Source organism: Elgaria multicarinata, chromosome 13, assembly GCF_023053635.1.
Source record: "Elgaria multicarinata webbii isolate HBS135686 ecotype San Diego chromosome 13, rElgMul1.1.pri, whole genome shotgun sequence".
Classification (NCBI taxonomy): Eukaryota; Metazoa; Chordata; class Lepidosauria; order Squamata; family Anguidae; genus Elgaria; species Elgaria multicarinata.
The window spans coordinates 18,844,608-18,870,062 of NC_086183.1; the positions used below are offsets into that span (position 1 = coordinate 18,844,608).

General features: G+C 45.9%; 1 protein-coding gene across 1 annotated transcript in view; it reads right to left on the reverse strand.

The window, feature by feature from the left end:
* Positions 1 to 25,455, reverse strand: part of SDC3 (syndecan 3) — a 104,678-nt gene that overhangs the window by 68,115 nt on the left and 11,108 nt on the right. The window lies entirely within an intron of this gene.

A 25,455-nucleotide genomic window follows, 5' to 3' on the forward strand; every position in this document is an offset into this window, starting at 1 on the left:
AGAAGTGTTTAGCCACGTAAGTCCCTGCCTACATTCTGAAATGGTTGTGTCCTATTAGGATTATATTATGTGCTTTCCTCATCATACAGATTGTCTTTTTGTCTTCTCCATGCCAACACACACACACAAACACACACATCTATTTATCCATCCTTTCCCCCCACCATCTTTCCATTAAAAGAAATGTTCAAGGCAGGGTACAAATCTGGACCCGTGAAAATCCAGAATGCAATACAAAACAATCAACAATAAAACATAGAACAGACAGAAGGTAATAAAACACTTCAATTAACATGTCGGGGAGACTGAAATTAACCACCCAGCAGGCAAAATGACTGCTGGAGAAGGAATGTTTTAGTACATTGGAGAAATTATTTAATATTCCATTTTTATCCCTCCGAGGAGCTCAAGGCAGTACACTTGTTTCTCCTCCATTTTATTCTCAGAACAACCTCATGAGTTAGGTAAGGCTGGGAGATAATTACTGACCCAAGGAGGGATGTACACATTGTGCAAAAAAAAATCCATCTGTGTTTCATGGATTGTCAGATGCCTTTCGTTTTGTTATCCACTCATCGCTGGAATCAGTTTTTTGTTTCAGTTTCCAAATTTGCACTAATGTGAATTTGCATAAATCCAAATTTGTGCCAATTTGTATGTGTACAAAAACTGAGATTCCCCCCGCCCCTTTAGCCTGTGGGGGAAATGCACGTTTTTGGCTTTTTAAAAAATATTTTTGCTTATTTTCTTACAACGAAATTCACTTGAAATTCCCATAGGTTAGGAAAACGGTCCGCAAGTCAACAGATACTGCCTAACGGGGAAAAGCCAGTCTGCGGTGGAATCTGTGGATTTGATTCATAAAAATCCAAACTCATTTGGTTCCATTCTCCAACATCCCTAGACCCAAGGCAGCCAACTGGGCTTCAGGGCTGAGTGGATAGTTTCTGGGGTCCTAGACTAACACTCTAACCACTACACCACACTGTCTCTCATGGGAAAGCAGAGACATCAGCTGCTGCACTGCTTCCCTCCCATCCCTAATAACCCAGCTCATCTGGCCTTATTTCTCTCACAGTGGGCACAATCCTGAAGTCCCTATTTCTCGTAACGTACGATCCGGCTCTCCCAGCCTCTTCATAGTTCCAGAGCCAGCCTTTCATTTTATTTATTTATTGCATGTATATACCGCCCCATAGCCGAAGCTCTCTGGGCGGTTCACATAAGATAAAACGTTTTAAAACAATATACAAAAATTAAAAACCAAAAAACATGCAAAATTCACATACATTTAAACCACTATATCAACTTTAGAAACGATGAGCCCAAAAAACAGACCCAGGCTCATTGCATATTGCTAAATGCCCGGGAGAAGAGAAAAGTCTTGACCTGGCGCCGAAAAGATGACAATGTTGGCGCCAGGCAGGCCTCGTCAGGGAGATTGTTCCACAGTTGGGGGGCCACTACAGAGAAGGCCCTCTCTCTTGTTGCCACCCTCTGAGCTTCCCTTGGAGTAGGCACCCAGAGGAGAAGTGCCTCCTCCTCCTCCGGGTGCGGGGAAATTTGGGAGGAGATCTCTTTTCATGGAGATCTCCCCTTCAAACACCTGCCTCTGGAATCAAAGGGTAATGAAGGACAGTCCTAGGCCTGAAACGTCCTCCGATTCATCATCGCCCACAAACCTAGTGGCAAAATTATCCACAGAATGGCGAAGTCACTTGGAATGTGCTGCCTCTCTCCAACGTTACCCTTTTTCCCCCTTTTCTTTTTATCATAACCCATTTGCATTAGTATCATCCCATCTCGGCATCTGCTTACAATGCGGATTAAGAAGAATTTAGTTTTTCAGGCACTGGATTCCTTTAAATGTATGTGGTTGCGAGCTCTAAGCAAAAGAGGACTTTAGAGCTTTAATCTAGCTTTAAACATTTCATCCTGCATTGACGTAGAAAACACAGGCTTGGGTGAATGTAGTGAACAAAAGGGGAAATCTTGCTCTATTTTCAGCACAGAGTCAACAGTGTCCCTCTGGGCCAGGGGTGGGCAACACACAGCCCGGGGAGCACATGACCTCCCCACCCCGGGCATTTTTTTCACTCCCTGCCACCCCCCCTGCTATTGCCAAATTTGTTGTTACTGTAATGCCAGCAGAAAAATGGCACGGGTTTCCTTTAAAACAAAGCCGCAGGGAGCACACGCCTTGTTGGGAAGCAGAATGCATTCTCGAGAACCTTGTATTAAAGCAGAGTGGCCAACTTTGGGAGATCTGGGGGGCATTTTCACCCCCTCGCCCGTGGGCAACACCTTCCCCCTTCCTACGCTGATGATTTTTTTAAGGCATCTCGAGCAGCTACTGAGTGTCAAAGGGGTCAAAATTAGCTTGTTTTCAAGCCCTAAAAAGTTGTGTATGTGTTCTTAAATGTTTTAAAATGGCTGCTCTGGGTGCCATTTGGTTCGTTTTTTTCTTTCCTTTTCCTTTTTCACAAAAGGCTGGGGCACGCTTGGAGTTTTAAGGACTTTCTATCTAAACATGCATAGGACTGTATCTCAAATAGGATGCAGCAATCATTACCTGGGTCCTTTATAGAAATTACAGTACAAGTAGATTTTCCTGGCTGTTGATTTCTTGTTTATTTATTCATTGCATTTATCTCTTGTTTTTTTTCCTCCAAGGAACCCAAGGCAGCGTACAGAATCCTCCTCCTCTCCATTTTATCCTCACAACAACAACCCTGTGAGGTAGGTTGGGCTGAGAGTCTGTGACTGGCCCAAAGTCACCCAGCGAGCTCCCATGGCTGAGTGGGGACTCGAACCCAGATCCCCTGAGTCCTAGTCTGACACTCTAGCCGCTACACCGCACTGCAAAGACGTTCCAGAGCAAATAAAGACCTAGCAACCAGGCTACTGAATCAGCCTCACAATTGCAGCATCATAAACGATCTCCATCTGCCATCAGCAGGTAGCGCCCACATCTAAAAGCTGCCGAAATCGCCCAACAGACAGGATTGTCTCGGCTGCTGAGATGTAGCTCATTTGCTCCTAATTCTGCCAAAAGGCTGCCCAAGCCGTTTGCAGTTAAGTTCTGTTATACAGACATGTGACAGCTAGAATCCCTTGGAGACTTCGGGCGTTTTGACACGAGACCCTGATGTCACCATTTCCAAATTTCCCCGCAGGCTCGCCACACGGACCAGCAATGTGCATGTTCAAACAGTAACGTATTTATACATACAGACACACCTCTCCTGCCGTTTCCTTCTGAGCGGGGAGGTGCTATCCACAGGAATAAAAGGCAGAGATGATCGCTCACTGGTAGAGCATATGTTTTGCATACAGGAAGCCCCAGTTTTCATTCCTAACATCTCCAAAGGAAAGATCTGGTGGCCGGTGACTCATGGAGGGATGCCGTGCCCACTGCAGGTTTTGGATGGCCCTGGGAAAAGTCCCCCTCAATGAGGGCCCCTCTCCCCCAATGGGTCAACCTTCTCACTGCCATTATCGCAAGCTGCTTTTGCTCCTCCTCCTCTTTCTCACCACTGGTCCGACTTGCTTTTTTGGCAGGCAGAGCGCCGGTGAGCAAGTAGGCAGCGGCTGGACATCAGGAAAAACGTCCTGACTGTTAGAGCAGTACGACAATGGAACCAAGTGACCAAGGGAGGTGGTGGGCTCTCCCACACTAGAGACTTCAAGAGGCAGCTGGACAACCATCTGTCAGGGATGCTTTAAGGTGGATGCCTGCATTGAGCAGGGGGTTGGACTCGATGGCCTTGTAGGCCCCTTCCAACTCTACTATTCTATGATTCTATGATCCCTGCCTCTGTGGAATTTTTTTTTTTGGTTTCACTAGCCCAGGCAGAGTAACACCACTGCCAACCAGTAATGGTGAATTAAGCGTGGGGTGGGGGAAGTGGCTGGCTTGCTGCCAGTCTAACTGGAGATGCTAGGCAGGCATCTCCAGTTAGAGCCTTCAAGAGGCAGCTGGACAACCATCTGTCAGGGATGCTTTAAGGTGGATGCCTGCATTGAGCAGGGGGTTGGACTCAATGGCCTTATAGGCCCCTTCCAGCTCTACTATTCTACAATCCTATGATTCTCTCTCCTGCTTCTCACCCCCAACCATTGTTTGGGCCAGAGCGAGAGGCAGATGAACCAGCAGTCTGCAATGGAGAAGACAAGGGACAAGTCCAGGGCCTCTTGTCAATAGACCCCTGCTGGGGTGTGGGCCCCTGAGAAGTGCCCGAATGTGCCTACCATTGATGCCTAAATGCTCTCTTTATGTATGTCATCCTTGCCAAAAAAAATGTGATCACATATTATGCATCTTCACAACCACGGCTTTTTTCCTTTTTTTTTTTTTTTACAGGAAGAGAAAAACATTAGTTCACAGAACTCCAGCTGATAATCTTGTAAACCATCATTCAAAACGACTGTTTCCCATGTGCTGAGCGGTGTTCACGGCTTTCCCGAGTTCAAACGAAACATGCATTTGGAACAGGCAGACAAAAAGGGGTGGTGGTTGCTTGCGAAAGCGTTCTTTGAAATCTTTGCTAAGCCCCGTAATTTAAGGCAGAGGCTGCCAAGAGGAAGACGTCATGGGAATCTCATAGAGGATGTAGAGGAGCTTCTGGGGAAATACACACACCGTGTATTTGTTCCTTGGTGCAATAAAATGACATAAAAAGAAGATAAAAGCCTAAAAGGAGCTGTGCTGGATCAGACCAAAGGTCCATCTAGTACAGCATTCTGATCACCCAGCGGCCAATTAGGACTCGTGCAATAGAACTGCACGAGTCGTGCAATAGAATCTTCTATTTGATGGGCTGCCCAGTCCAATTCTGGTTTAATGACAAAGAGAGGAGGAAGGGGCTTTGAATTTGCTCAGCCATTAAAAACCTGGACAGTAGACTGCGCAGGCACCAAGGTCACCTGGTCAGACTTTTTCACTATGGTGAGATGTATTCTTTTCGATTTAAATTACAGTTAAGAACATAAGAAGAACCCTGCTGGATCAGACCGAGGGTCCATCTAGTCCAGCACTCTGTTCACACAGTGGCCAACCAGCCATCGACCAGGGACCAACAAAGCAGGACATGGTGCAACAGCACACTCCCACCCATGTTCCCCAGCAATTCGTGCACACAAGCTTACTGCCTCGGATACTGGAAGTAGCACCTAACCATCAGGGCTAGCAGCCATTGATAGCCTTCTCTTCCAGGAATTTATCCAACCCCCTTTTAAAGCCATCCAAATTAGTGGCCATCACTACATCTTGTGGTAGTGAATTCCATAATTTCCATAAAAGGAGCTGTGCTGGATCAGACCAAAGGTCCATCTAGTACAGCATTCTGATCACCCAGTGGCCAATTAGGACTCGTGCAATAGAACCTTCCCACTCATGTTCCCCAGGAACTGGTGTATATAGGCTCACTGCCTCTGCTGCTGGAGGTAGCACATAGCTATCAGAACTCGTAGCCATTGATGTGACTGTACACGTTGTGTGCAACATTCAGTCGCATACAGTGCTTCTCGAACCTGGGCATCTGGGAGGAAAGGCACTTTAGGAAAGCAAGATCACCAAGATGGGCGTGCAAAAGGCAAGGGGGGGATCTACACTATTGCTTTTAAAGCGCTTTAAAGCACTTTGAAAACGTTTTGAAAACTGTATATGCAGTGTGTCCTGGGCTCCAACAGTTGTCAAAACTGTTGTAAAGTGTTTTAAAGCTGTAGTGTAGATCCCCCCCAGGTCAGACAATATACCCCACCCCATCCAACTCATCACACGAAGGGAACTGAGAGAGTACCTCCTCCCCAACCCGGTGCGTCTGCCCCACCTCCAATATCCCCACAGGAGTATAACATTCAAGTATGTCTCATTGCATGTAAAATCCAGGGGGTGTCGGAGGGCGGTGAGGTGTCTGTCCTGCGTTACAGAGGACAGCCCTCTCTTTGAAGAACTGTCCGAGGACTGGCTTCTGTTTGAAAGCATCTTCTATTTGATGGGCTGCCCAGTCCAATTCTGGTTTAATGACAAAGAGAGGAGGAAGCGGCTTTGAATTTGCTCAGCCATTAAAAACCTGGACAGTAGACTGTGCAGGCACCAAGGTCACCTGGTCAGACTTTTTCACTATGGTGAGATGTATTCTTTTCTATTTAAATTACAGTTAAGAACATAAGAACAGCCCTGCTGGTTAGACCAAGGGTCCATCTAGTCCAGCACTCTGTTCACACAGTGGCCAACCAGCCATCGACCAGGGACCAACAAAGCAGGACATGGTGCAACAGCACACTCCCACCCATGTTCCCCAGCAACTAGTGCACACAAGCTTACTGCCTTGAATACTGGAGGTAGCACACAAACCTCAGGGCTAGTAGCCATTGAGAGCCTTCTCCTCCAGGAATTTATCCAACCCCCTTTTAAAGCCATCCAAATTAGTGGCCATCACTACATCTTGTGGTAGTGAATTCCATAATTTAACTATGCGCTGTGTGAAGAAATACTTCCTTTTATTTGTCCTGAATCTCCCACCATTGCGTATTATTTATATGCAAACGTTCCGCAAACTTATGCCATCCTTTTAGTGATTTCCTCTTTTTGTCACTTTTTTTTTAAAAGGGGCCACCCTATTCATGGGGCAAAAGTGTGCAGTTTACTACCCTGGACAAAACAGCCACGTAATCCTAACCTATACATATCAGATTTTAGGCTGTGTTCAAACGGAATGTCTCACAACTGGACACGCAGGGATTTTGGAGGCAGGGGAGTCACACTCTTACTCCCCCTCCACACCTTGGATCAGCGCAGGGAGTGGTACCGACAGAACCAGCCTGAAGAAAATCTCCAGGTCTGCTTCCATTGACAATCAAAGGACAGCTCAATTACCCTGATTTCTGCATTAGACGAGAGATCTCATTTCATTGTCCGGGGTTCCTCGGTGGTCTGTTGGATACACTCTGAAGCTGGGCACAAGCGAGATCAGGATCTCCCAGTAGATCCCTGGATGATTTGCAGTAGATCGAGGTGGTTTTTTTTTACTCCCAATGATCTAACAAAGGAACAAAATACCACCACCACCCCAAAAAAAGTTTGGGGCAGGAGAAGAATGTCGATCGTTGTTACTGATAAACAAATGGGAATCAAAAACCCTTGACAACCTACGGCAAACCAGCCAGTAACATATCACGTACTGGGAATTCCGCATCTATCTTCTGCCTGCCGCTGATGTAGAGATCCTTCCTTTGGCTTTTACTCTTCAAGGCTGGAATCTTTTTGCATTCGGAATATACCAATTCTCTGCTCTCAAACTGGGAATGGGGGAGGCTTCACTCAGTCAAAAGGTCCACAGCCCATCCCTTTCCCTGTCACCCTCTCTGTACATTACAGGAAAACTGGAATAAAAAAATACCTCTGTTGCATTCTCCGTACTCTACCAGCCACCTAGGAGTCCGATTAGTCACACAAAAACAATCGCAGGTTGGGCTATTCAAGTTATTTTTACTTGAAACAGACGGGCCCTCTTTTTAACCAAGAGGAATGCTGCTTTGGGAACATGTGCTCTTTCCATTTGGCTGAGGATCACTGCGAACTTTAGTGGAACGTTAGTTTCTGTTTTATTGGGGGTGGGGGGCAGTGGCAGGCATAACCTCTTCTCTCCAAATCTTTAGACACAATGAGCTGGTGCTCAGCACCATTAGATTCATCAGGCTGTGGAATACACACACACACATACACAGAGAGAGAGAGAGAGAGAGAGAGAGAGAGAGAGAGAGAGAGAGAGAAAATACATATACATATGGCAGCATTTTAACCAGTCCCCCATTCTGGATCATCTCCAGGATGAACTGTAATTGCTGTAATACAGAAGTGTCTAGAAGCCCTTCGTCTGCCTGCATTCTCTCCAAATGCCGAGGCACGACGCCAAGGAATCTGTGTCTTGTGTTAGCCCATCTCATCTTTCGCCACATCGGTTCACCCCTGTTTTATAGCAAGCATCTGTAAAACTAAGGGAAGGGGCCGCCTGTCCCTCCCCGACTTGTGACTGCAAGGGAAACTTAAGCAGCAATGGGAGAAGTTGTTAACGTTGACCCAAAGGTTCTTCTACAAATGCTTTCAACTTTCCTACCCACACTGCAAATCTGGGGATGGAGGTGAAGTTATTATAAGCTGCAGGGGCTACCATGATGGAGACACTGTCTTATTATTTACTAGCAAACAGATCTGGCTTTGCGTGGGTTGGAACAGCCCTTAGGCCACTTTGAGGCCCTGTATTGGGCAAAAGGCGGGATACGACAAAGAAGAAGAAGAAGAAGAAGAAGAAGAAGAAGAAGAAGAAGAAGAAGAAGAAGAAGAAGAAGAAGAAGAAGAAGAAGAAGAAGAAGAAGACGGATACAGGAAAGACTTCAAGCAAACTTATGCAGTTCTCAGATTTGGACACAATGATCTACTTCAACTGAGTAAAGTCATGCCCGCTGTCACCCCTAGGCACAGCCAATGCCATGGTGCAGCCCTGAGGTCTGTCTGCTCCGTTCCCCTAAGGGAGGCTGCTTCACAGTAGCCGGGAGAGGACAGGCATAGTACTCTAACCCTCAGCCTACTAATCTTCCAGGCTTCAAACTGTATGGAATGCAAAGATATGAGCTGGTTGGGGAAGTCTGCCCCTAGTGGTTGAAATTGTTACTGCAGAGTTCAATCACATGGACACATTTCAATTACCGTATTTCTTCGATTCTAAGACGCCATCGATTGTAAGACAAACACTAATTTCAGTACCACCAACAGAAAAAAAGCTTTGATTCCAAGAAATAATAAACGACCCGCGATTCTAAGACGCACTCCGTTTTTAGAGATGTTTATATGGGGGAAAAAGTGTGTCTTAGAATCAAAGAAATACGGTACTTCAAATTAATTAATGGGCCTGTTCAGACAACACTGCGCCTCGTGTGGCGCACAGCGGTAAAGCAGCAGTTTCTGCAGCCGAAACTCTCCCCACAGCCTGAGTTCGGTCCCAGCGGAAGCTGGTTTCAGGCAGCCGGCTCGGGTCAACTCAGCCTTCCATCCTCCCAAGGTCAGTAAAATGAGTACCCAGTTAGCTGGGGAAAGGTAATAATGGCCAGGGAAGGCAACGGCAAACCACCCCGCTATAAGGCCTGCCAAGAAAATGTCAGCAAAAGCTGGCATCCCTCCAAGAGTCAGTAATGACTCAGTGCTTGCACAAGAGGTTCCTTTCCTTTCCTTCCTTCAGACAACATGCTAAGCCAGGGTTAGGCCGCTAATGTTTTTTTCAGCAAGTGGTTAGTGGGTGTGTTCAAACCGTGGTTATATAGCCACCATGTTTAAGAATGGTTCACACAACACACTAAGCCATAATGGGCTTGTTCAGGCAACGCACTAAACCAGGGTTAGGCTGCTAACGTTTTTTCAGCAAGTGGTTAGTGGGTGTGTTCAAACCGTGGTTATGTAGCCACCATGGTTAGGAACGGTTCACACAACACACTAAGCCATGGTTCATACAACACACTAAGCCATAATGTTCAGACAACACGCTAAGCTATAGTTAGGCTGCTAACCCTTTTTCAGGAAAAGGTTAGTGAGTTTGTTTAAACTGTGGTTATGTAACCACCAAGGTTAGGAATGGTTCCCACAACATGCTAAGCCATAATATTTAGCTCAAAATGCTTAACCACCGTGGGTTAGCGTGTTGTCTGTACTGGGTCAATGTTTAGCTCAAAACACTTAACCATCATGGTTTAGCATGTTGTCTGAATGAGGCCAATGTGTTTTAAAAACAAAATAACCCTCAAAGTGCACACCCCAGGGTCCCCTAGGTTTCAGGTATTTTACGGTCTTGGTGCTATGGCGCTGGTAGATGCCTAGCTTTTTTTAGCCCAGTACAGAATGAGAAAAGTTACCATGCCCCCTGCTGCCACAATATTACAAAAATGCTACATCCATGACCCAGTGTTGTTCCATGGTCAACTTTAGAAAAAGAAAAGAAAAAGGTAATGTCACCGCTACCCCTAAAACTCACAAATAAGCCAACCCCACCCACAAAAAATCACAGAAATGGCCTCCCAGATTCACTGCCTCCTAATAGGGTGGTGAGTTTTAGGGTACCATTTTTGCTCAGCTTAGCAGCCCCAGACTGACAACATTTAGCTCCTCCCACTCTTTGCTAGCACCAACACCGGTAACTCATGGCAGGCTTACATGAACACAGCGCCACCTACAGGCACTACTGGCCTCCACAACTCAGGTATCTATGGGTCCAAACAGACATAACTGCTTACAGAGGCAAGTGCTGGGGTATTTTTTCCCTACTCTGAAATGAACACTGCTTTTCAAATTTATTCATTTATATTTACATCCCATCCTTCCTTGCAAGGAGCCCAGGGCCACTGACAACCCATATTATACACAAACACACACACCATACAGGAACACTGTTAAAATCTGAAGTCAAAAATTACGAATACACAAAAATACAATAAAACCATCCCTAAGACACCAGAAAACAGATAAACGTGTGTCAAAATGAACACCTCTTTAACTGGTCTTAATAACAACACTGTGGGGGACAGCCTAATCTGTACTGGAAGGGAATCCTATCGTTGGGATGCTACCACCAAGAAGGCTCTGCCACATGTGGTACTCCCACAGGATGTATTCCTCAAGTACACTACAAAGAAACCCGCCCTAGTCTCTCTTAAATCCAGGTTGTTTAGTCCTGAGGAAGGTGACGCTCTGGGTAATGTAATATCACATATACCTGTTTTTCACCCTGCCCCCCCCCCCATGGTTTAGGCCAGGGGTATAGAATGTCACACCTGGGGGCCAAACCTGACCTTTTGGGCGGTCTCAATCTGGCAGTCATTGGCCACACCTTTTTCCCTGGCTCCATCCCCTCCTCCCTCCAACCACGGATCATTTGGTGGTTTCCTACCCTTTTCCTGCGCTATCTGGAGATGCTAAGGATCAAGCTGGAGAACCTGGTCATGCAAAGCATGGGTGCTCTACCACTGAGCTACAGCCCACTCCTCTTGGCTCGGTTCAGACTCAGTTCATGATTTATGAGAACACTCCAAGAATTCTCTGGAAAAGCTCATTTGTTTCCTAAGAGTTCTTTCTCGGCTCATAGGACCCAAAGACCAAAAGACCAAAAGAGCTGAGCCAAAAGACTTTTTTTTTTTTTTTAGTTCTACTTCCAAGTCCAGACTCTTATTTTAAATCTAAGGCCGTTGCTAGACGAGGGCTTAGCCTGGGCTGATACCCGGGCTCACCCCTGTGCGTCCAGATGATGCACAGAAGATCCCGGGGTCAGCCCGTGCTAAACCCTCCCTTGGCCTGGGATAACCGGCACTGGTTGTGGCCCAGTATTTCCACAGCCCCAGGCTCGCGTGTGAATAAGGGCAAGATCTCGCGTTATTCATAACGCGAGGTCTCCCCTCCTCTCCCGCGGATTGTCCACCAGGTCTAGCAAGGCCCTAAGCCTGAGGCTGCAAACTGCCTTCTTTCTAGAGAAGGCTTACCTGGCAGTAGTGACATATTCCTGCATCAAGGCTATTTGGGTCTGAAAACTTTAGTTGACAAAGAATGTGGAAACCTTGCTTTTGACTGGTGCCAATTATCAGGACTGCCCTGAATTGCAACGGCTTTGCAGACTTCTCAACCCAATTCAAAGTGTTGCTTATTTAACTTGGCTGTTTTAAATTTGTATTTTAAATTTGTATTTCTGCACTGCTGATTTTATCCCAGTTGTGCTTTTATATTGTACTTTATATCATGTTTTTATACTGTTTGTTTTATACTTCGAATGGTTTAATTTTTGTGAACCAACCAGGGAGCTTCTGCTATTGGGCGGTATAAAAATGCAATAAATAAATAAATAAGAAGTTTTTGCAGAAACAATAGTCGAACTGCAATACATCCTAGCAAGGCTGGCTCCAGGTTTGACAGAGAAGGAGCCTGCTAAAGGGGTCCCGCCACACACCCCACACCCCATCCTGAACATGGGCTTATCTGGTGGCTGAACTTAGTAGGGAGGTATGGATTGTGTAAAGTCTGTTCCATCTTCATTTCACAGGTTGTCAGGCGCCTTTCGTTCCATCGTCCGCTCATCAACAGAATTGAATTTCTTTCATTTCCAAATTTGCGCAAATTCGCACCAATGCAAATTCGCACCAATGCAAATTTGTGCTTGCAAAAATGCACAAATCCTCGCAAAAGGGGCATTTTCAGACTTTAGCAAGTTACCTGCTGCTTAGTCCAGACAGCAATAATAACAGCAATAAAAATACTCGTCATGCCATAGTAAAATAACATGTTTTTAAGGCATTCTTGAAAGCCTGCAAGGATGGTGCATGGCGGACCATAGAGAAGGCTCTCTCCCATGCAAACACCCACCTAATTGCCCTCACAAGTGGGCAAAAGTGCGGGCAGGCTGATACGGATGAAGGTGGTCCTTCAAGTAACTAAATGGTCCCAAACCGTTTATAGCTTTCAAGGTCAAACCCAGCACTTTGAATTGGGCTCGGAAACACACAGGTAACTAGCGCAGCTGGCACAGTATAAGCATTATGTGGTCAGATCTAGCCCAAATTCTTAAGGAGCTATCCAAGGTGCTGAACCCTATTCCCCAAACCTTCGGTGGGGCCGTGAATCCATTCTGGTTTTCAGTCAGAACCTGCCAGAATTCTAAATCTATTTTGGGTAGCTTGGATAGCTCCTTTAGAGTTCGGGCTGGTTCTGACTGAAACCCAAAATGCATTCATAGCCCCACTGAAATCGGAGCCACCAGCCTCTACTGGGTAGAAGCACAAGGAAGCTGCCTTACGCTAGGTGAGACCATTGGTCCAGCTGGCCCAGACAGGCAGTGAGTCTCTAAGCTCTCAGGCAGAAAAAGGTCTTTTCCCACCTTGTATGCTGACAACTTTTCAAAACTGGAGGTATCCAGGATTGAACCTGTGACAATGGTTGAGTATATGATCTACTTTTGAGTTATTTCCAGCTGAACAGGAAGCCTTATATAGCTCTTTCTGTCTAGGGTTGCCCAATAGCCAGCCCTGATGGGCAGGACCAATCCAGAGCCTGAGAACACCTCACTGCCACAATGTTTAAAAGTGTGTATACTTTGTAGCAGAGGCAGGCAGTCTAGAAGAGTGTCCTCCAGCTATTTGAGACAAATATTTCCATAATCCCTGACCATTGGCTTTGTTGTCTGGGGCTGATGGGAGCTGTGTTCCAAAACATCTGGAGGTTGCCCATGCCCAATTTGTAGAGGCAAGCCAACTTTATATAACATGGTTTCAGTAAACTAGTTTCCCCTAGCTTGGTGGCCTCCAGATGTTTTGGACTCTAACTCCCATCAGTCCCAGACAACACAGCCAATGGGGTCAGGAATCCTGGAGTTGGACTCCAAAATATTTCAAGGGCACCAGGTTGGGGAAGGCTGAACTATGATCACACCTCTAGAAATACGGATATAAAGGTTTTGTAAAATCCATTCTGCCTCCATTTCCAAAATTGTCAGGAGACTTTCGTTCCATCATCTGTTCATTGACGGACTTAGATTTTTTTTCCCATTTCCTGAATTTGTGCAAATTCACACTTGCTTGAATTCACATGTGCAAAAATGAGCACCCCCAAAATATGCAAATTCCCCCCAAATGTACATGTTCCTGTTTTAGTTTATGCGCATTTTTGGCTGGTGCATCATCATCATCATCATCATCATCATCATCATCATTTATTTTACGCATTTATCTACAACCCAATTTGCGTAGAATTCCAGAAAGTTTTTTTTTTTTTTTTTAAATGGACCACAAGTCCGTGAAATCCATGTGACTCAGCAAAAGTCAGTCCATGGGTCAGATTCATTGAAATCTGAACTCATTTGACTCCATTGCAGAATTCTTAAACCTCCCTACCTAGAAGCCGCCAGCAGAATTTCTGGCACGTTCTTCACTTCTCAGTTACCACACTGTATTATCCCTTTGGTTCTGCCCTCCTACAGTCCCCAAGTGGCCATGATAGCTGCTGGCATATAAACAGCCTTATTTCTTATTATTATTGAGGGGAGAGATCACAGCTGGGTGGTAGAGCAGAGTCTTTGCATGCAAAAGGTCCCCGTTCAGTTCCTGGCATCTCCAACGAAAAGAATTGGAGAGCAAGTGATGGTAAAAACCTCCACCTGAGTTCTGGGAGAACTGAATGGACCAAATGCAACTCTTGCAGCCTCATTTTCATACCTCAAGACTGCGGAGCGTAGGAGCATACAGCTCCATCACATGGGTGGGATGGGACGGGTACAGAATTTCTCTGTCCTTGTTGATGCTTTCAGACCGCTGGGAAACTTGCCCCTGAAGGCCTTCTCATCCGGGGGCTTCGTGCCCACGGTTCTATAGCAATGAATCGGGAGAGCAGAACACTCCTGCAAATGTCTGACATTTACTTCTCTGCTGATCAGGGGAATTTTTTCCCCGCAAGAACAGACAAATCTTTGACTAAGACAAAACCCAACACCCTCCTACTTGATTATCAGATACAATGAACTGTTTGAGAAACTCAAGAAAAATCTTTGGGATCCTTGTTTCTGGCTAATTCCTATGAACAGTCCTCTCCGTTTGAGCACGAGGGAAAGTTTCTAGGAAAATCCAAGCAGGGCGCTGGAGAAGACGACATTGAGTAAGTGAGCCCATTTCCATGGGGTGAAAAACGAGCAAAAAGCACGTCCATTGCTTCTGATTCAACGTCTCACCAAAAGCCCTCGGCCTCCTCATTACTAATTCAAGTCACCTTCTATTCTTGAAAAAGTCCTTCCAAGGAGAAGACTTATGCTAAAAATCCCAGTCACCTTGAGCCTGATGAGATATGTACCTTTCAAGAAAGGCAAGAAGACATTTGCAAGGGGAAACCAGAAGACATGATGGGGATCAAGGAAACAGGAGCGCTCTGGGCCCCAGAAATTCACCAGACACAACCAATCGATCCATACAACAACAAGGAAGTGAGGATTTGTTTCCACCACCATCACCACCAATGGGACATCCTCTTTAGCTCTCTGAATTCGGGTCACACAATCAATATGTCTGGTTGCCAGCTTTGGGGCTTGTTACACAAGTCTGGGAGGAATGCAGGAAGCTGTTTTATTTATCCATCTGTGCCAGGGTGTAGAACGTCAGGCCAGGAGGAGGCCAAATGCAAAGACCTCGCCCCTGGACCATTCCTGCCAATCAGAACAGACGACACTGATCTTAGGTCATGGGAGTAGGAATCTTCTTCAATCTGAGGGCAGAATTCCATTTCGGAGAACCTTTCAAGGGCTGCATCCCAGTGGTGGGCGGGGCCAGAGGCAAAAAGGGTGGGACCAAAATGCCAACAATACCAGCGTATTTTAGCTTAAAACTCTTACTGGCAGTAACTAAGCCATGGGAGAGGCATGTCAACCTTTTAGATGGGAGGGACTGCACAAAAGCCAGAAAACCACCCAGTGATCAGTGGTTAGAGGAAAGGGGTGAAGCCAGGGGAAGTGGGCCTGGCTGTCTGGATTGGGACCCTAGAAGGGCTGGGTTAGGCTGCCAAGCCACTGGTCTAAGCCATGTGCTGTGAGGCACTACATTCCTTAATTCTCCTAGGAGTATGTCTGTCCTGAGCCACTCATTCGCAACTGCCTGTATTTGGGGGTAGGGTTGTACACTCAGGGTGCTTCGGAATGACCGTAGATCTATGAATACGGCAGAGCCCCCACATCTTACTTTTAAATCTCAGCTCTAATAGAGGAGGATGGACAGCAAAATTAAGCCCCGCAAGCAAGGTGTATGTGGCGCCAGGTTTCGGGGGTAAGTGGGAAGGAGGAGGAAAGGAGGGGAATTCAAAGGACTCAAAGTTGGCCTTGTACCAGCATTCCAACATGGGCAGGAGGGGGCGTAGCCTACCACTGCCCCGAATCAGCCCAAAGCACTTCGGACCTGATCCACTTCGTCTAAGCAAAAACCCGTGTTCCAGCTAATACAGGCCGAATCGGCCCACTTCGGCTCAGATTTAGAGGTTCGGCCCGAGGTGGTGCACAGCCCTATTTGGTGGACCTTGAGATTCTTGTAAAAAAACAAAGTTGATCTTGGAACCCTGACGTCTGCCCATGCCTCATGTAGTAGTGAGGGGGAGAAGGAACCTTCACTTTTTGCCAAGGTATGTTTACCTAGCCAGGGACTATCGGACAGGAATTTGTGAGCTCAAAGGCTGGCTTGTCAGTTCTCTTTGTTTTGCTGATGAGCGGATTGATTTATATCACAAAAGGCCAATTTAAAACCATTGATTTAAATCAAGTTCCCCCACTTTGCAATTCATAATTTTCCTGAAGGAGGGTGCATACAGATGAGTTGCTGTAACAGTTAAAGCGTATTGGTTTGCAATGAAACAAAGCTTTTGCGCTACTTGGGAGCATAATCCAAAAACCTCTGCCGATCATATGGCTTTTGCATTCAAAGATGTATCTGCTCACAGTGGCTCAGTTCAGACAACATGTTAGTCAATGGTAGACTATTTAAGCAACTGTTGCTTAGTCCCCTGTTGACTAATGTGGCGTCTGTCAGGCAAAAAACACTCCATGGTTAGTTATTTCTCAGAAATAACCAAAGGAGATAACCAATGGTAGAAAGTGGATAGCTCTTTTAGAGTTCTGAGAACATGAGACGTGCCCTGCTGGATCAGACCAAGGGTCCATCTCGTCCATTAACATCAGATCCACCGGCCTGCATTGCTTTATGTTCAACTAAGACGGCTTTGCAGTTGACTTTGGATCCTTCACCGCATTACTTGAAACTCAACTAGGCTAGCTTGTTCAAGGGAAGCTCTAATTTGATGGGTTTAATTAAATTTTCTCCTAGAGAATAAGCATGCTATGACGGAAAGCTATTAACGAGATAACCATTCCCGGGGAATATGCCCCAAGGGGACAGAGCACTGGTGACTGCACCAGCCAAGGGCAGCTGGGTTGCAAAGCGGTGACCTTTCCTGTTAAATTTACCGAAGGCTCATCTGACAGGAAGCATTACGCTTCGTAATGGGCAATCTGCAAATTTAAAAGGCTGCACAAACTATGCCTCCTGGGCAAAGATCTGAGAAATGACAGACCCGTCTCCCACTGAGTATATTGAATGGAAACTCCCTCCAGCCCAACCTAGTGTAAATGATGCTGTGTATCTCCAGTGGGCTCATCACCCAGGGTGGCTGCGGCTGAGTCTCACAGGGTGGCTGCAGCTTAATTTAACAGGGTAGCTGCGGCTTAGCCTCCTCCCCTCCCCACTCCTGCAATGATTATTTTAAATGTGTAAAAACCACCCTGTGCATGTTAATCACTTGCATGCGATGATCATCACATGAAATCATTGCATGCAAGTGATTAACATGCACAGGATGGTTTTTACACATTTAAAATAATCACTGCAGGAGTGGGGAGGGGAGGAGACTGAACAGGATTTGGACCACAGTGTCTGGGCAGTGGAGAAAGCGTTAAACCTATGTCAGAGCACTGACAAAATTCACACACCTGTCATGAACCAGGTTTTGATTCTCCCTCCTTAGCAGGAGATACATCCGATATAGACCTCTCTGAGCCAGAAGCTATGTGATCACAAAGCACCCATCAATGTCCCTCCTCCCCAGAAGAACCTCTGAGATCAGCCCCCGCCCACCCCCTGCTTCCAGAGGAGGTCACATTGCCAAATTCAGATTCTGCGGACTTTGGTTCTGAAGCCCTCACCACACTCCAGTTGCCTCCACACTTTCTCACAACCAAAGGCTGCAAAAGCAAGCATGAGCCCTTTAAGAGAGTGGAGTTCTAACTCCCATTCAGCCAGAAGAACATGAGAAGTGCCCTGCAGGATCAGACCAAGGGACCATCTAGTCCAGCACTCTGCTCACACAATGGCCAATCAGTTGTCCACCAGGGACCAACAAAGCCGCACACGGTGCAACAGCACCCTCCCACCCATGTTCCCCAGCAACTGGTGCACACAGGCTTACTGCCTCGAATACTGGAGATAGCACACAACCATCAGGGCTAGTAGCCATGGATAGCCCTCCTCCAGGAATTTATCCAACCCCCTTTTAAAGCCATCCAAATGGTCAACCATCACTACATCTTGTGGTTGTGAATTCCATAATTTAACTATGCGCTGTGTGAAGAAATACTTCCTTGCATTTGTCCTGAATCTCCCACCAATCAGCTTCATGGGATGAACCCGGGTTCTAGTATGAAAGCCCACTGGGTGACTTGGGGCCAGTCACAGACTCTCAGCTCAACCTACCTCACAGGATTGTTGTTGTGAGGATAAAAATGGAGAGGAAGAGGATTATTTTTTTATTTTTTTTATTTTTATTTTATTTATTTTTTTATTTTATTTATTTATGCATGTAGCCTGGGGTTCCTGGGAGGAAAAAAGGTGGGATGTAAATAATGCAATATAAATAAACAAAGGGATACAACTCAATTTCTTTAATCACATGATCATCACCTCTGGTTCAGCTCCAACATCACCAAAAGCCAATTTCCAACTTCAGTCTGATCCCTCTCCCAACTTCTATGCTACTTGTATTTCTTTATTTACAGTCAACAGACCAATATAAAACAAGAAGATACACCATTATATAAAACAATACAGAGTAGGGATAAAAAGAAGGAGTGTTACAAAATCACTAAAAATACTAGATTGTTATTTGTTGGTTTCTGAAAAGGGAACAGAATTGGGTTATTGGGGCCTAGCATAGTGAAAAAGGGAGGGATATATAGATAATAAAATTGCTAATCTGTGGATTTAAACGCAATCAACATCCATAAGCGATCTGGTGCGGATGGCCAAATTCAGGAATTTGGCCACATGCTCAGTGGTAGATTTACTGGAGCCCTGAAGTAGACTAATCAGGAGTGACTCAGGGGATCGTCCAGGGAGACGTTGCATAATAGGACATAATAGGTCTTTTCTTGCCTGTTGGTAAAAATTGCAATGGAAGAGCACATGCAAAATGGATTCCACCTCGATGTTATTACATGGGCAGTATCTGTTTTTGGATGGAATTTTCTTATATCTGCCCTCCAGCAACTTGGATTTATCAGAATGTCTAACAAGGACCAACTGCTATCGTGACCGTTATTATGACAAACCGTTCCTTTTTGTAAGCATGCTTTTTATTGACTTTTTCCCCAGCGGGATTCCAAGGTAAAATGAATATAAAAAGAAAACAAAAGAGCCACGTAAAACTAACAAGAAGAGCTCGAGTCCAGTTTAGAGATAAAAATATCCAGGGTGACTAATGGAAAGAAAAGTTAATTCCGGCAACTTATACACAGTAGGGTTTAAGTACACAAAAATGCATTTAGCCAAGTGGGTCTTTATAAAAAGATTGATGGGCTAAAGCAGGCATAGGGAGAAAGAGTTTATGATTCATATATGGCAAGTGTGGAGGCAGTGTGGTGTAGTGGCTAGAGTGTTGGCCTCAGAGTCGGGAGATCCGGGTTCTAGTCCCCACTCGGCCATGGAAGCTCATTGGGTGACTTTGGGCCAGTCACAGACTCTCAGCCCAACCTACCTCACAGGGTTGTTGTTGTTGTGAGGATAAAATGAAGAGAAGGATTATGAAGGCAGGATATAAATGAAATAAATAAAAAATAATAATGAGTGGGATCTGCAACTAAAAGTTGCAGTGTATTCTGCCTTGTGTTAAGTTCAGGTTCAGGCTTCTAGCCAGCTATTCCCTCCAAACAAGGGCTTTTTACACTCCCTTCCGCCATCTTGCTGGGTTCTGTTTTTCTTCTCGAATTGTCACTCTGCATTCCGTGGCTGCTAAGTATGCTCACTGGGCTATTTTTGGCAACGACAACAAAATCCCCCCTTATGGGATCTCCTTCCTTCTAAATGTTTCCCCTGCCCTTTTGTACTTCTCCAAACCTTGGGGTTCCCCGACCATGCTGGTACTTCCCTCCTGTTTCTCAATAACCCCTTTTTTGGTTACAATTTTAGCGGCACTCAACCACGTGGATTCACGCCCCGCCCCCCCCCCCCCCCCATGCCACACACTCATGCCAGTGGAGACTGGCATCTCCAATTTTGCTGGGGCTCTGGAGATGCTTCCGTTCTGGGTTTCAATCAGAGCCAGCCAGAAAGCTAAAGGAGCTATCCAAGGTGCTGATCCCATTCTGGAGCTTAGGTTCAGACTTTGGACAGTTCCTTTAGAGTTCTGGATGATTCTGACCAAAATCCAGAATGGATTCACAGCCCCGGCGAAATTGGAGCCACTAGCCTCCACTGATTAGAAGGCAAGTTATAAAAAGAGGCAGCATTCTGGTCAATGATATAATATGGAAATAAGACTGAAGAGAGTTTTTAAGGAGAACCTACACACATATGCTCTCCCAATGTGATAGGCGTATGTGACTTATATCGAGTCAAATCATCCAAAGACTGAGGCTTATAAGCCTGAACCTCCAAAGTCCAACTCAAGGTTCAGCTACAGATCATTTCAAGCCTTCTGGAAGAAGTCTTACTCATGAGGAGGACCTTACTCAACAGGAGCTCTCCTCTGCAAGTGGGCACTCCTTAGCCAGGACACCATCCTAGACTATATCTTTAGGCCCCCTCCACCTCAGAAGGTGAGCCATTTCCTCTGAGGGCCCAGGACCATCTCGAGCAGCCCAGGGTCATCTGGTTCTCTGGGGACTTCTGGCTTCTAGATCTTTTTCTCACAAGGAACAACCCACCCCCAGGGGAGGCATGACAGTGTATGCAGAACCAGTGGCCCTCTAGATGTTGTTGGACTCCAACTCCCATCAGCCCCAGCTAGCATGGCCAATGGTCAGGGATAATGGGAGTTGTATTCCAATGAGATCTGGCGGTCTAAAGGTTCGCCATCCCTGACCTATGTTGACTGGAAGCTGATCACCAGGGTTTCAGGGGTCTTTTTTCCAGATCTAGCTGGAGATGCAAAGGGCAGTGTCCCTGATCACATATAAAGAAGCTGCTTACGGGACAAGTAGAAGTCCTGTGGGTGCAAGCCAGGTGGGTGCAAGCCAGGTTCCTCTGTCTCCATGCCTGCTGAATTGTATACATTTGTAGTACATTTACTGTATTTCATCTTTATTTCATCTTTATTTTACTCTGGGAAAGTGGGTTGTAGTTGTGGGGGGGGGTATGGGGGGTGGGAAGGTGAGGTATAAATATCTAAAGTAAATACATAAAATAAATAAACAAACTTTGAATTGGGCTTAGAAATCTACTGGGCTAGAGCCAGTGAAGTTTCCCCACATTCAGAGTTAAATGTTCCAAAAGGCCTGCCAAGAATTACACACACACACATACATACATACACACACACACACACACACACACGCCCAGTACAGATGACCAGTTTACGAAGTAAGCTTTTTCTACCACGTTTTTTGACCAGCCACCTGTATACATCAAAACACCATTTGAATTTTATTTTTATCCCTGCCACAAATTCTAATGCGTCGTGATGGTTAGAGGCCTTAACCAATAGTGAGCTTTCCCTGTGTTCATAGCCGTATCTCTCTCTCTCCCTCTCAGACACACACACACCAGTGAAGGCTGGTGGCTCTGATGTCAGTGGGGCGGTGAATCCGCTCTGAGTTTCAGCCAGAACCCAATATTTGATAAGGAGCAATATTCAATAAAACACACTACGGCTGCTCCTTTACTTGAGTGTCTATCATACTGAGCACAGTGGGACTTACTTCTGAGTAATGCATAGGATTGGGCTTTAAGCATGAGTTTAAATGTTACCGTCAAACCAATGCAAAGATTTTCTTGGACATTCATTACATTGCAATATGTGTAAATCAAGGGCAGCCAGCATTAAAAGGAACGGCCCTGCTGTCTAAGTTCCAGTCTGCTACAACCAGACAGGTGATACCATCTGTCCCTTACAGCTGGAGTGCAGGTCTTCAGATCCGGGGTTCAAATCCAGCCCTCTGACAGTCCCAACGTGGCCCTCAGTGTCAGTGGGGCAGGGAACCGGGAGTGGATTCACTGCCCCACTGACATCGAAGCCACCAGCCTCCACTGCAATCACCGCCACACCCATAGACACAAGAGTTGATGCGGCCCCAGACAGGCCTGGTGGCCTGCAGGTTGTGCAAGCCTGCTCTGCCACCTCACTGAGCCACGTCCTACTCTGTCAAAGAGGTATTTCATGCCCTGCATGTGTTTCTCTTTTCTTCCCAGCTCCGTCTGAAGCCCTGCGGGATTATTTCAATTCTAAATAACCATTTAAGGCGAGGAGGCTTCAAAAGCAGCTTACAAAGAGTAATGCTTTTGGAAATTACAAGAGCACTCAGCTCACTGGTTGGCAAGGAGTCAAGGCGCGAAGCATCAACGCTCTCACCGCTGGACAGGAACAGCCTCCTCCATAACAGAGCAGCATGCCTGGCACCTACGCTCCGCCGCACCCCCACCCCCCTCTCTTCTTTCCCTGTCCTCAATGAATGTCAAGAGGCTCTGGAGATGCTTCACACAGAACACTTAAAAGGGAACCATTTGACAGTGGGGAGAGCACGGCTGATTGAGTATACGGCACACGCTTTGCATGCAGGAAGTCACAGGTGCAATACCGGGCAGGTCGAGTTAAAAGATACCAGGGAGCAAGACCAGAAAAGCCCCCGCCCCCCGGAGATCTCGGGGAGCCCCTGCCGGAGCAGACAGCATCAAGCCAAATGGATCGATGGTCTCACCCAGGATGAGTTGGTTCCAAATACTTAATCACTTCTCGGAAAATCCACCCGGGATTGGGAGGACAATCACGGTGCCTGTGCAGCGGGGAGGAGACCCCGTCAAGAAGTCATTTCATCTTCATTTCATCTTATTTCAGAGGTGGGGGGAGGGAGAAGCAGCCATCCGTGCAAGGTTTCTGGTGGGGTGCGCAGCACACATAGATGCATCCCTGAAGCACAGCGTACATGAAACTTCCATTCTCTGCACACACTGGCCGTGTTAGCAAAAGCAACCTGGGTCCGTATGGTCCATTTTATTGTATTTTGCATGGAGTAGAGAGAGAGAAAAGACAGAACAGAGTGATTGAGGCATTCACAGCTGCTCTCGTTTGTTTAAAGGATCCTGACTTAATTGTCAGCATCTGAAGGCAAAGCCATGTTCCCAGATGCTTTAAACTCTCTGGGTTTTTCTCCCCTCCCCCTTTGGGGGGCGGGAAGGACTCTAAGGTACTAGCATTTCTCTCTTTGTTTAAAAAGGAGCCATTTAATTGAATTTGTCAGCATGTGTAGTCAGTGCTATCCTTCCATAAGCATCTGTGTACATAGTGTGTGTGTGTGTGTGTGTGTGTGTGTGTGTGTGTGTGTGTGTGTGTGTGTGAGAGAGAGAGAGAGAGAGAGAGAGAGAGAGAGAGAGAGAGAGAGAGAGAGAGAGAGAGATTTTAAATAGTTAGGGTGACCATATTAAAAGGAGGACCAGGCTCCTGTATCTTTAACAGTTGCATAGAAAAGGGAATTTCAGCAGGTATCATTTGTATATATGGGGAACCTGGTGAAATTTCCTCTTCATCACAACAGTTAAAGTTGCAGGTGCCCTGCCCTCTTTTAAATCTGGTCACTCTAGTGTAGCTCCTGCAGCTTTAACTGCTGTGATGAAGAGGGAATTTCACCAGGTTCTCCATATATACAAATGACACCTGCTGAAATTCCCTTTTCTGTGCAACTGTGAAAGATACAGGAGCCCGGTCTTCCTTTTCATATGGTCACTCTAAAATAGGTAGATTTCAAAACTTTGTTAAATGATGGGGAAGGCAAGAAGCTGCAACTCAAAGGTTTTGTCATCAGCATTTTTAGTTTAAATCAGTCTTTCCTAACCTGATGCTCTCCAGATGCATTGGACTCCAACTCCCATAATCCCCAGCCAGCATAGACCATGCTGTTTGAGGATGATGTGAGGTTGCCTCCCAGCAGATCTGGAAGACGTGAGAATGAGGAAAGTTGGTTTAAAAGACCACTTGAAGACAAAGATCACTGGGCAAAGACCTTTTTATTTACCTAGGTCAGCCTTCCCCAACTTTGTGCCCTCTAGATGTGTTGGACTATAACCCCCAGCATCTCCAACCATTGGCCGTGCTGGCTGGGGCTTATGGGAATTGAAGTCCAAAACATCTGGAGGGCACCAGGTTGGGGAAGGATGACACAGGCCTTCTTAAATTTTTGATGATTATGCTATCTGCTGCCTTTATTATTTTAATAAGCTCTGCTGCTTTATCATTGATTTGTTTTTTTTTAAAAAAAATGCAATTTATTCTAATTGTAAGCCACCTTGGAAATCTACAAAATTGAAACAGTGGGATGTAATATTTTCAAAATAGCAAGTAAAACCATCCTTTAATCCATGGAGCTACAGGTCATGACTAAATGGAAGAGGAATTCCAGGTTCTGTTTAGGAGGGTGAATCATAGATTTCACAGCTGAAAGAAATCACTATATACCCCTTACACAAGGTTCAAAGGAACTTATTCATTGAAGCCCACAGCAGCTGAAACTTCCCCCAACTACTTTTTATAAACCAAGAACACACATTGGAGAAGTTGAGATCTAACAGCGCTATCCTACAAATGTTTACTCAGAAGTAAGTTCCACTGAGTTCAATGAAGCTTACACCCAAAGAAGCTGGTATGTTTACAGCCTAAGGGTTCGATCCTATACTCACTTACCTTGGAGTAAGCTCCATTGAATTTGGTGAAACTACATCTGAGTAGACATTCACAGGATCACACTGTAGGTGGACCAGTGAGACTTGGAGAAGAGCCTCCAAGATAGGTCTTAATACACGGGCAAGTTGATGTGGGACCACCTTCACCTACCTGCCCTCCAGAAGTTCTGGACTTTGACTCTCATCAACTGCAACCAGCATGCTGGAAGTTGGCATCCAAGATATCTGGTGGGCACCAGGCTGGAAAAGGCTGATCTGGGAGCAGGTGGTTTCTAAGGTACCAAGGTCCTAACCTGTTATGGTGGCTTTTCCCAAGCTGGTACCCTCCAGATGTGCTAGACTACAAGTCCCATCAATCCCACTCAGTTGTAGTTCAATCTAACTGGAGGGCATCAAATTGGAGAAGGTTCTGTTAAGGCCTTTATAGGATCATTCCAGCAGTTGAGTCATAAACTCAAAGGGGCCAGGAGGCAATATGGCTGGTACAGTAGTTTCCTTTCACCATGATCCACTTGGTAATCAAGCTGGTCTATGTTAGAACAGCCAAAGTTTCCAAATAGTCTTACTTTGGGCTGCCCCATGTGCAACATATCACAGTACATCAGAGTGTGATGTTACCAGAGTGTGAATAGTCATGGTTTGTATGCTCTCTCTTGCTCTTGCTCTTTGGGGCTGTTCACACAACATGTTAACCCACACTCAGTGGTTGAGTGTGGGTTCTTTTCAACTGTGGGTTGTTTGTTG